Consider the following 11,867-nt stretch of genomic DNA (forward strand, 5'->3'; position numbering starts at 1 on the left):
ATTTGGGTAAAGCTCTCTGGTCTTAGCTGGCACTTTTCCACATCCTTCTATGACAGGGATGTCAAACTCACGACGACATGTCATCATGTGACATATCGCAACTTTTTCCCCCTTCGCTAAACTGGGGGTGGGGGTGGCCAGCGGGTGACATATCTGGCCTGTAGGCAGCAAGTTTGACACCCCTGTTCTATGAGGGGGAATTGAAATTGTGTCTGTTTCAACAGATGGGTGAAGAATTATCTTCCAGAGTTTATAATCTTCAAAGAGAAACACAGACTTTCAAGATAAGTGAGGAAAAACAATTCCATTCCAATGCAGGTCTGAAATTATAAAATCTCATTATATAAAGGTATTATACAAGCTTATTCTTTAAAGCTATGATTGATTTAATTACATGAAATGGATATGCAGTAATAAACAAACACATGCAGTGGTACACAATGCCAGATAATTGTAATTTGTATTGTAAATTGTAATTGTATGGATATTTCTCTTGGCTACCTCCAGGCTCTCTCGCTTAACTTTCTTATTTTGTAATTTGTGTCCACAATATGTTCTTCAGTTTCTAGATGTGCTCACCAGCCAAAGAAGCTCAAGAACTCCATCCCATAATGGAAACCTACAATTTCTATGGTGTCTCTGCATAAATATTGTGGAAAACATTGGAAAACCAGGATCTTTAGTTATGTTGGAAGTTTCCATGGGCAGAGAAAACTTGAATATTATCATCCACAAGCTGCTCCTTTAACATCTAAAGAGTTACACTAGAATATAACAACAACAACAACAAAATATTCTTTACCATTCTGTTTCTCTAGTGAAAGTGTCAATGTTCCATAAGATTTGCTTCTACATTTGCTGTTTCCTCTTGAGTGGATCATTTAGTTATTATTGACCATGTACATATATTATGGAAAATACAGGTGGTGGTGCATTTAAATCACTGCATTCCGGTGTTATGGCCTCCTGTTTACAGCAGTCTTTCTGATTTTCAATGAAATTTTGCTGCCAGCCTCTCTAGTACAGTTTGGCAAGCTCTACTTATCAGTCTGACAGGATGAGAAGTTCATTAGACATTTGGATATATGCAGTAGTGGGTTTCAAAACCCAGTGCTATCAGTTTGCTATGGGTTGCGCACAGGTGTGCACGCTCGCTTTGTGAGCGCGCGGCACTTCTGTGCATGCACAGAAGTTATTGCGCATGCACAGATAATTTTTGATGACATCTGGGCAGGTGGGCAGAGCCTCCCACCACCGCCACTACCGGTTTGCCTGAACCAGGGTGAACTGGGAGCAACCCACCACTGGATATATGATTGGCAGTGACCCACATTACAGGATTTCTTGCTATTGGGATTCTAATAGAGATGACTTCGATCTTGACTTAGGGTCTCTTCCTGATTTCAAGATTGAGAACATGCTTCCTTTGTTCTGTCATATTTATTATGAAGTCAGAATCTAAAACTGTATAGTTGTCATGTTCTGAGAAAGCAACAAATGGCTATAGCTATTGTCCATTAATAATCCCTCATGAGTGAATATATTGGAACAAATTTCATGTTTGAAAGATACTAAAATCTTCATCATCTCTTGGCAAATTCTATTAATTATTTTAGGAAATGTTAAGTTTTCTGAGTATAAAAATGATGACTCTCATCTGCTTTGGGCGAGTTATGCAATAAAAATACTTCCTGTTAAAAATTTCTGTAAATTGTTTGTGTGTGTGTGAGTGAGAGAGAGAGGGAGAGAGAGAGAGAGAGACCATATAAATGGGCAGATGCTTAAGCAACTATTATAAAGTGACAAATAAAGTATTAGGGGTGATTTGTTTCCCTTTCTTCTATATGATGCTTACTTATTTATTTGACAAATTGTATGTACCTGCATTTTTCAGAGTATAATATACTCCAGAGTATAACACACCTTATTTTGGGGGGAGAAAAATAAGAAAAAAAAATCTGCTTGAGAGGCTCTCCGTTTGGGAGGCTGCATTTGTAGCCTCCAAAAGCTCTAAAAGGGTGGGGGCCGGTGGGTGAGCGGGGCTACATTCGGTGTATAAGACGCATCCAAATTTTCACCCTCTTTTGGGGGGGGGAGTGTGTCTTATTCTCTGAAAAATACGATATCTTGTATTCATGATAAAAAAAACGAAAAGCCCTGAATTTTCAGATGGCAAAAGAAAAGACTAAGGAGTTACAATGAAAGAAAAACAATTTAAATTTATGTATTGTGTTCTTCTACCTATAACTGCAGCTAAAATAGATCAAGAGTGACGGATGCAAAATTTTTAGCAAATAGAGTGGTAGAAGCAAAAGTTTCTAGATTTCCAGCATTTAGCAAGTAAGCACAAGTGGTACATTCTTTTAGAAACCTATGATAATGCCATAGAATAATTTTTGCTGCTGTGGGAGCTATGACGCATTGCTATGTGATGGTCTAACAAACATAGTAATTGAAGACACCTGAAAAAATGATTTTTTTCGATTGGAAGCTAGAACTTCCATTCATAAAACTGTATCATCTTCTCTCTCTCCTTAACTTATAGGGGGCCTTGTAAAGTATGTACAGTATATTGTGGGTCTCTGGGAACAAAATGTTAAGACATGGAGTTACATTCTTCCAGATTTCAAAAAGGCAAATATAGAGGTCTATTCACTATTCAATTATTTTGATTAGAATCTTTCTGTCCAATAATTCTATTCTACTTTTCTTCCTCCTCCAGGATAGGGATGTGTGAAGCAGTGCTGAAATTCAAATTCTTTTACTACCAGTTCTGTAGGCGTGGCTTGGTGGACATGGTGTGGCTTGGTGGGTGTGGCTTGGTGGGCGTGGCAGGGGAAGGATACTGCAAAATCCCCATTCCCTCCCCACTCATGGGGAAAGGTTATTGCAAAATCTCCATTCCCACTCCACTCTGGGGCCAGCCAGAGGTGGTATTTATCGGTTCTCTGAACTACTCAAAATTTCCACTACCGGTTCTCCAGAACCTGTCAGAACCTGCTGGATTTCACCCCTGGTATAAAGTCTTCTAAGCACATGTTTTCTGAATTGCCATAGGATCACAGTTACAGTTTAGTTCAGATGAGTCTGTAAGAGTCCTACATGGACTTACAAAATTGGTTGAAGCAGTATGATTCAGTTTGAGATACAGCCCAATCCAATAAATCCTCCTAGTTCAGTCCAAGCAATGTGTGTGTCTTGCATATGTGTATTCATGCACATGGAAGTTTGTTTGTTTTTTACTGAAATTTGGGAAGAGAATTATAGACTCAAAAACATTCAATCTGGCAGTTGAACAGTTAAGGCCAGGCAGAAACAAGAAATTGTATAATCTTTCAAGGTTGGGAGTATTACAAAAGTAAATTGCAATATATAGAAAGACAAGACACTCGGCAGAATGAGTGTTTTGAAACAAATATCAAGCCTTTTGAGATTACTGAATCCCTACTTCAAACTTGAGACTGTTTTTTGGGGACAGGGCCCTCCTTACCGTGTCTATTATTTTTCAGTTTATATTCTTTTTCAGTGATGCAGCTTGTGTTGTCATATTTGCATTAATTGTCCCAAGATCTAGACTGGTTCTTTTCTTTAGATAAGTGATAAAAGAAAATCAGACATGAAGGTTAAAGTTGGTTGAATGTATGCATGTATACAATGTATGAATGGCTGAACTATAATTTTGTATAGAAAGGATTTTAAGGCATTTTTTCCCAAAAACACATTAATAACACTTTTCATTTTGGTAAAAGTTAATGATGTTGCTAATGTGAAGCAGGATTCTGAAAATAACAAACTTTATATTGAACACCTCCAATTTGTGAAGGTTTACTTAATTTCTAGATAGAAATGACAATACCTGGAAAAGCTCAAAGCATCCATTCAAACAGTAAAATTGTAAAGTCTTACGAGCCTTGGACAAGGCCACTGAAGGATTTTTTTTATTTCTATATTCTTGTATACATAGTACGATTATTTCACTCAGGATTGCCCACAATTAAACTCTGTTAGTAGATTTCTCTGAGGGTGTTAAACATATAAACAAAAGGGAAATATACTCTTCACACACTTAGATTCAGATTTCAGAAAAACTATAATTTGATCCATATGAAAAAGAAAAAAAACATCTGACTGATTTTAACATTTGCATAAAATATGAATAACAGGAATGCCTTTTGGATTATCTTCATGATATATATGATGAATCATATCACTAATGGTAAAAATCTGATTGTTTATATGGATGACTTGCTAACTTATTTATGTTTATTTATTTATTTGTCAAATATGTATAAGATAACAGATATAAGAATAAACATGATTATGAATACAGGTTAAGGATATAAATAAATGGGGACAGGGACAGTAGGCACGTTGGTGCACTTATGCACGCCCCTTACAGACCTCTTAGGAATGGGGTGAGGTCAACAGTAGACAGTCTAAGGTTAAAGTTTTGGGGGTTTGGGGAAGAAACCATAGAGTCAGGTTGTGCATTCCAGGCATTGACCACTCTGTTGCTAAAGTCAGATTTTCTGCAATAGAGTTTGGAGCGGTTTACCTTGAGTTTGTATCTATTGTGTGCTTGTGTATTATTGCAATTGAAGCTGAAGTAGTCATTGACAGGTCAGACAGGTTCTGACAGGTACCAAGCTGTCCATTTAATTTTGTTTATTACGCTTAGGTCAGACCGAAGGCAGAGTAGTTCTAAATTGTCTAATCCCAAAATTTCAAGCCTGGTGGCATAAGGTATTCTGTTGTGAGCAGAGGAGTTATTCCTCTTATATTATTCCGAGGATCCAATTACTCACATGGAACAGGTTCAGACTGTTTTGCAACTTTATCAATATAAGCTATAAGAAAGGTACATTTGATTTATTTCTTTTGGATTATTTAGGCTACTACATTTTTCCCAAGGTTTTCAAGAAGGATCTTACTAAAGTAGAATCCATTCTGTTGCATCCCAGGTTTGTCATTCTCTACTCCCTCCCCCACCTCTATGTCTCAAGGACATTCAATATTTTGAATTTTGGGATTTGCAAGCTTTCTTCCTTGCACAAAGGCTGTCATCCAATTTACCAAGAAAGGAGTTCTTTTGAAGTATGATTCTGATGCTCAACAGGCTTTTCCTTATTCAGACAGACATTTGTTTCACAGACCCTCCCCCGCCCCCACCCACCCACCAGATCCCTCGCACTCCTTTGCTATTCAAATGAATACATTTAATTTTGCATTAGGAACTGCTGTCTTACGGATAGTTAAACATTTGGGAAATAGCTTATTGCTCTTTCTTGTTTTTTCATGACAACTCCTGCCAGCTGAAAAGAACTACGATGTTTTTAACAAGATGCTAGTGATCAGAGACACATTTCAATATTAGCACCCTCTCCAAAGGAGCTTTGATTCCTATCAACATTTGAATAGACTACAAGAATTTGTACATCTACATATTTCTCGCAAGTTCACACGATACCATTTCAGGTAGATACTTTTTTTCCTTTCATTTTAACTTTCATATTGCCTACATTCATAATTCAACGTATAAGCAGGCTAATACTCTATTATACTTTCCTCATATGTTGCCTACTACAATTTACCTTCACCTCCTATGGCCTAAAAACTTTATGCTTGCCAATCCCACAACATAATATTCGTCCTCTCACATAGTAAATCTGTATCTAACAGTATTCTCTTCATCCACCACCACCACCTCTCCTCCTCCTCCTCCTCCTCCTCTTCTTCTCCATGTCAGCATTTCAGGCCTTAAACAACCCTAAATGTACATTAAAATTCACTAAGGCATACATTTTCCAGCATATTAAGAGCTAGTTTACATCTCAAAAACACATATATTAGAAAAAAGTGTGCATGAACATTTTTACTGTTGAAAAATACCTATGTATAACCTAGGAAGAGGATATTGTATATTTGGAAAAAAATGTTAACAAAAAATCAGATTAATAATTATGGAGGCTTCTTGCACCAGACATATGAGGTCAAACAGAACATGCATTTCTATTTGGTAAAACCAACATTTAAGTAAAAATGAAAATAACTCAGTCACCCTTTAGTACTTTTTCCCTAGCAGGTATGTTAGATAGCTTTTCCAACTGAGAATTAGAAATGGCATCTCAGTTGTGCATTGAACATTTCAAGGAGAGAGCAACATTGTCTTCAAACAAATAATGACTAGAAATTCCTTATTATTGGAAAAAGAAAGTTTCCATGTAGGAGGAACATGTTCCAAGATATAAATCACTATCATTGGTCTTGCCAGGTATGTAATGAGTTCAGAGAAGAAATGTTTTACACCTGAGATTTTTTTTTTTAAAGCATCTTTTACTCCTGTCAACAACAATTAATCTATTTGGCTTAGAAGCAATTACTGAAAACTATTTAGTTGACATTATACATATTTGCTCTGTAGACTCAAAGGCAACTAAAAAGCTGGAGCTTCATGTTTTGGCTGCCACTTGTTTTTAATTGTGGACTGGATTCATTTTATTGCTGTGGTTTCTAAAGTGTGAAGCAGGCAGAATGCCTTAATGAGTTTGGACACTTGCCAGGAAGACACAAAATTCTCAGTAATCCTTCTCTGTGTATTTCTTTCTTGCATCAGACTCATTCATGAAGTTAGCAAATAAAGTAAGGATTGCTAGAGAATGCACAATGGTCCTAATGCAACACAGTAAATCAATCTTAATGCTATTAAGCTGGGCCTGAACTGTTGGATAACATACCTCAAAAAACAACTTAACTCTATAATGTGTCTGAAGATGTCTCTCTTGATACCCTCCATGCTCACTTCCCTACCTGACATTTAATTAACTTTTTTTTTAATCATGGTAAACTATAATGGAGAGAGGCATAGTACAAAGCAAAGTGTAAGTCTATAGCATCATTTTGCATTGCAAGCATGCATTCAGGCTCAACGGAAGCCCCATGGGCCTTATTAGAAAAGAAGAATGATGAATGACTCTAGTACACTTATTTATTTCTTTATTTGTTTACTGTGGAGTCTTTGCAGATTTATCCTACTTGTTCTATCTAAGCATATAGACGGGGACGGGGGTGGGGGGGGTGTCTCTTCTAATTTCATCCTCAAAGCAGCATACTTTGAAGTAAGAGAATGATTGACTTGAATACTCCAGTGAGCTTTGTGGTTGCAAGGGGACAATAAAACCTGGATTTTCCCATTCCAGAGCCTAGTTTCCACTATATTAGATTGCTATAACAAAACATCCTGGGGTAGGAGGGATGTCCTGAAACAATCTCTCCAATGTTCCTTCCAATTGTCTGTGCATGTTTGCTCATGTGTGCACTTTGTGTGTGTGTGTGTATGAGTGTGAGTGAGTGTGTGTGTGCGTGTGCGTGAGAGAGAGGGAGGGAGGGAGGGAGGGAGAGAGGGAGAGAGAGAGAGAGAGATTGGCCACGCCTCTGATGACAGTCATTTTGCCAATTGCATGGAACTCATAATAGCTGTTTTATAATAATACTACAATATTTCTGGAGCATTACCTCTGCCGTATAATTCACAAGATCAAGCAAAAGGGACCATTTTAAAACTAGAAAGACAAAATGGTTGAAAACTGTGTTATTCACATCTATGTTACCAAAATCCAATTTGACTTCCAGCAAAACCTTCTTTGACCCTGTAGGTCTTCAGATCTAAAAACAAAACCAAATCAATAGAAGCTTTCCTTACCAAGCTGTCCATTTACTGTCTTCAGTACAGTCACACTGATTTGTCAAATTTGGGGGACTTAACTCCAACATCTGTTCATGCTTTATAGCACGTTCTAAAATGCCTGAGAACCAGATAGCTTTAAGTCATCACTTGTCAGCATTAATCAAGCATAAAAGCAAGTGACAAGCAGATTTTGCTGGTTTAATGAATAATTCCAGCTCATTTGGTCCATCTCATTCAAACTATTATAATCGAATAGGAACTGACTACTGACTGTCCCAGCTCATCTTTGTCAATATATCTAAATACAGGTCAGTGCAGGTAATCAAATTTAGAGTGTTGCTGAGCCTTTCTTATATCTATGGATGCATGCATTATATACTTTGCTTCACATTTTGCACTTGTCATTATTGTGAAGCAGCTCTGTTGGACAACAATCCTTTCATCTCTACTGGCTATGCATAAAAGCAGTCCTTTTGTCATTTTTATGCTACCTTCAGTGAACATCAGGTCACCGGAGGAGATGCATTCAACAATAAACCATGTAATAAGCAAAACCAATCATATCAGTGTAGTTTGAAATGGCCTTCCAAGTGATCCTTTTCAATGTATTTATTTCCTGGAAGTTAAAAATTAGAAATTATTATCACATGCCTTTTAAAGCTATAGAGATATAAGATCCCAAGTCTTGCAAATGCTACATATTTACAAACAAACAGGAACCACAGCTCAAGAATAGGAAGTAAAAATATATATAATCTTTGCCATAGGATTTAATTAATCAACAGAAAGGCACTTAAAATTATCAGTCTTTCCCAACATAGAGATTATTGCCCCTGAAAATTAAATACATTGAATAACTCAGGAAGGAGGAATTGAAAGTTGACATTTCTCAATATGGCATATTTAATAAAATGAAGCAGAAGCAGCCTTGGAGGTTGGTTATTGTTTTTTTCCAGAGCAACAAATGTTTATTGCCACTATAAATTATCTGAATAGAATATACAGGCTCAAAAAATTACTTGGACATAATTAGGCCATCTTTGTGGCTAAACATGCTTATGTTTTGAGTGATTTACATGTAAAGTGAGAAATAGGAGATACAAAGGTCAAATGGTCCCAGGCTTTATCTTCCTGCAGTTAATACAGATAATCCTCGACTTACAACAGTTTATTTACTAACTGTTTGAAGTTATAATGGCACTGAAGTGACTTATGACTATTTTTCATACTTTTCACACAACCGTTGTAGCATTCCCATGGTCACATGATCAAAATTCAGATGCTTGGCAGTTAATTCACATTTATGACCTGGGATGATGTCCTGGGGTCATATGATCACCTTTTGTGACCTTCTGACAAGCAAAGTCAATGGCAAAGCCATTGTATTAATTGAGTGTTATTATACACTTAACAATTGTATTGACAATTTAACAACTGCAGTGATTCACTTAACATGAGTGGCAAGAAATGTTATAAAATGGGGTGAAATTAACTTAAACTGTCTTGCTTAGTAATAGAAATTTGGGGCTCAATTGTGGTCATAAGTCAAGGACTACCTGTACTTTTAAGTCAAGGGTAAGCAGCCTGAGTTCTGAGTAATGTATTTGATGTGTGGGTCTCTGGAGTAACTACTTGAACACAATTGCTAAAAATGAGTTAGTGTAGTCTTCTTCCATTTTGATGTGGAAGCACTGAGAAATGATTATATAAGCTTAACCATTAGATAAAGATTTTCCTCAAAGTTAAATTAAAAGGACTCAAAAAATATCTGTCTTGCCTGCTCTATATCATACACCATCATACACTCATACACAGGGGCCCCTGAACATAAGGCCTGTGGGAAGAAGCTGAGGTCTACTTTGACAAACAATTTCATGTGTGAGGAAGGCAAAAAGGCAAAATGATTTGCCTCAGTGGAGTATATTAATTGCCTCCAACCTTTCCATTGTCTCCTCATATCTATCCCTTGCAAAAGCAGGAAAAGGCTTTTGCATATTTGCTAGGTAAGTGCTTCAGCCTCATCCAGGTTATCTTCAGATCTCCTCTTAGCATCTAGCGTTCAGCTTTTGCAAGTATTGAAGAAGCAGCAAGGAGGGGTTAGGATGCCAAACAAAGCATAGCAACATGACCACTGTTCTGAGAATGAAGGGACACCATGCTCTGTGAAGCAGCTTCAAGTGGAGGCTTCACTTGGACTTTAAATCAAAGCAGCTTTCAGAAGATCTTCAAACTGTACTGGATACCCCCAAAATATGCTCTATCAAATCGCTGCCCACTCTTGATTTGTATAATAGCAAGTGAAAGTGTAGCCTTTTAGGTCTTGAAGTGTAATTTGCTACACTTCCATCCAATTGTGAATGATGTTTGAGGTGTAGCTGAATAATATCTGAGAACTATAGGCTCCTTTCTCTAGTATTTCTTTCTAGGAAGTAGTCTGAAAAATGGATAAACTGCCTGGATGAATGGATGAACACACAAAATGTATTCATGCCATGGTAAACACTTTACTCCTCTTCATAGTTTCTTTCACATATGCACCAGTGGTGGGATTCAAAATTTTTAACTACTGGTTCTGTGGACGTGGCTTGGTGGGCGTGGGGTGGCTTGGCTTGGAGTGGCTTGGCGTGGCTTGGTGGGCATGTCAGGGGAAGGTTACTGCAAAATCTCCATTCCCTCCTGATCAGCTGGGACTCGGGAGGCAGAGAATAGATGGGGGCGGGGCCAGTCAGAGGTGGTATTTACCGGTTCTCTGAACTACTCAAAATTTCTGCTACTGGTTCTACCAGAACTGGTCAGAACCTGCTGAATACCACTTCTGATATGCACAGGCCACATGTAAAGGAGTGTAGAGATGCCCTCTGGGTTAGAGAAAGAATGAACAATCTTGTTTCATTCGAGAGATTAATCAAGCTTTTTTTCCCCAAGCATCAATTCAAACAGCACAGAAATTGCTGCCTAATTACTTCTTAAAAGTCAGAATTATTATGGTTGTTGTGGATTTTAAATGCTGATGTTGATTCTTGTCTTTAGCTCTTAGCATTTTACTGATCTCAGATTGAAATATTCTGCTTTCTATATATACTGTCTTGATGGTGATTGTGTGCTAAGCGTGACATCACATTGTCCTGCTTTGCACCCTTGGTAAGGCATTTCTTTCAGTAATAATGATGATGATGACTGAAATCTTACCATGAATATACGCAGGGAAGCTGTCAAGACATCTCTTCCCTTCTTTGCTCCATCTCCAGGCAACTGCTCAGGAATGACAAGACTGACTAAACAAAGCTGAACAGCCCATGAATATGTTTTGCCACATAAATCTGATTAAGGCACTCTGGAAGAGAGAAGGAGAGAGAGAGATGACAGTTTTGACATTAAGAGGCAAAGATGGCTTAATCTCCATCTGTGTTACAGTCTTGATGCTTTTCTGTTACTCCAAGCATTCCATATCACCTGAAACATTCATTTTTTCAGGATTGCTATTCTAAAGAGTCAGGAAGCTTTCATAAGATGATACTGTATTGCATTCAGTAGTAGAGACAATTTATATTCACCCAAGAGGGCACATTTAGTTTCTCCAATTCCATTACTGTAAAGTTCTCTGTATGGCTCTGAGCAACCTTCAGTTTCCACAAGAAGCTTTTTAAAGGACATTTAAATATCCAATTAAGCATTATAGGTTGGAAATGTGGCAAATATGCAAGCCAAAACACCCCCATATCCCTAGTTGGTAGCTGTGGAGCCCCCAAATTAAATTCATTTGAAAAAGAATAACCCAAATCTCATAAGGTCATCAAAATGAAACAGAGTTTAATATTCTCATGTGAGATCTTACAAGTAAGATGTGATTTTACCAATTTAATTTTTAATTTTGTTTCTTTTGTAACTGGCTTCTGAAAAGATTGTCATTTCCTGATCTAAATACATGGAATGAATTTATCACTCTCAGCATGAAAGAAATAGAATGAAATTTAATACAGAAAGTGAAACCTAGGTGGAAACCAAAATAAAGCTTGATGAATTACTACAATGAAGCAATCTTCAGATTTTGAAGTCCTTTTAAAAGGTAAAGTATAGTTGAATATATTGTTTGCTTGTTTTTATCAATACATGACCAATGAGTATTGTCATTTTTTAATATTTAATTTTGAAAAAAATAAACCCTTACTATATTAAATACTTT

General features: G+C 37.1%; 1 long non-coding RNA gene across 1 annotated transcript in view; it reads right to left on the reverse strand.

The window, feature by feature from the left end:
- The window catches only part of LOC117664372 (uncharacterized), a 28,807-nt gene extending 17,869 nt beyond the window's left edge, over window positions 1–10,938 (reverse strand). The window contains exon 1 of the long non-coding RNA XR_004591013.2: window positions 10,874–10,938. This is a non-coding gene — a long non-coding RNA (uncharacterized LOC117664372). The remainder of the gene's footprint in view (window positions 1–10,873) is intronic.
- Window positions 10,939–11,867: the final 929 nt, after the last annotated feature.

Source organism: Pantherophis guttatus, chromosome 3 (genome assembly GCF_059756535.1).
Source record: "Pantherophis guttatus breed Tessera chromosome 3, ASM5975653v1, whole genome shotgun sequence".
NCBI lineage: Eukaryota > Metazoa > Chordata > Lepidosauria > Squamata > Colubridae > Pantherophis > Pantherophis guttatus.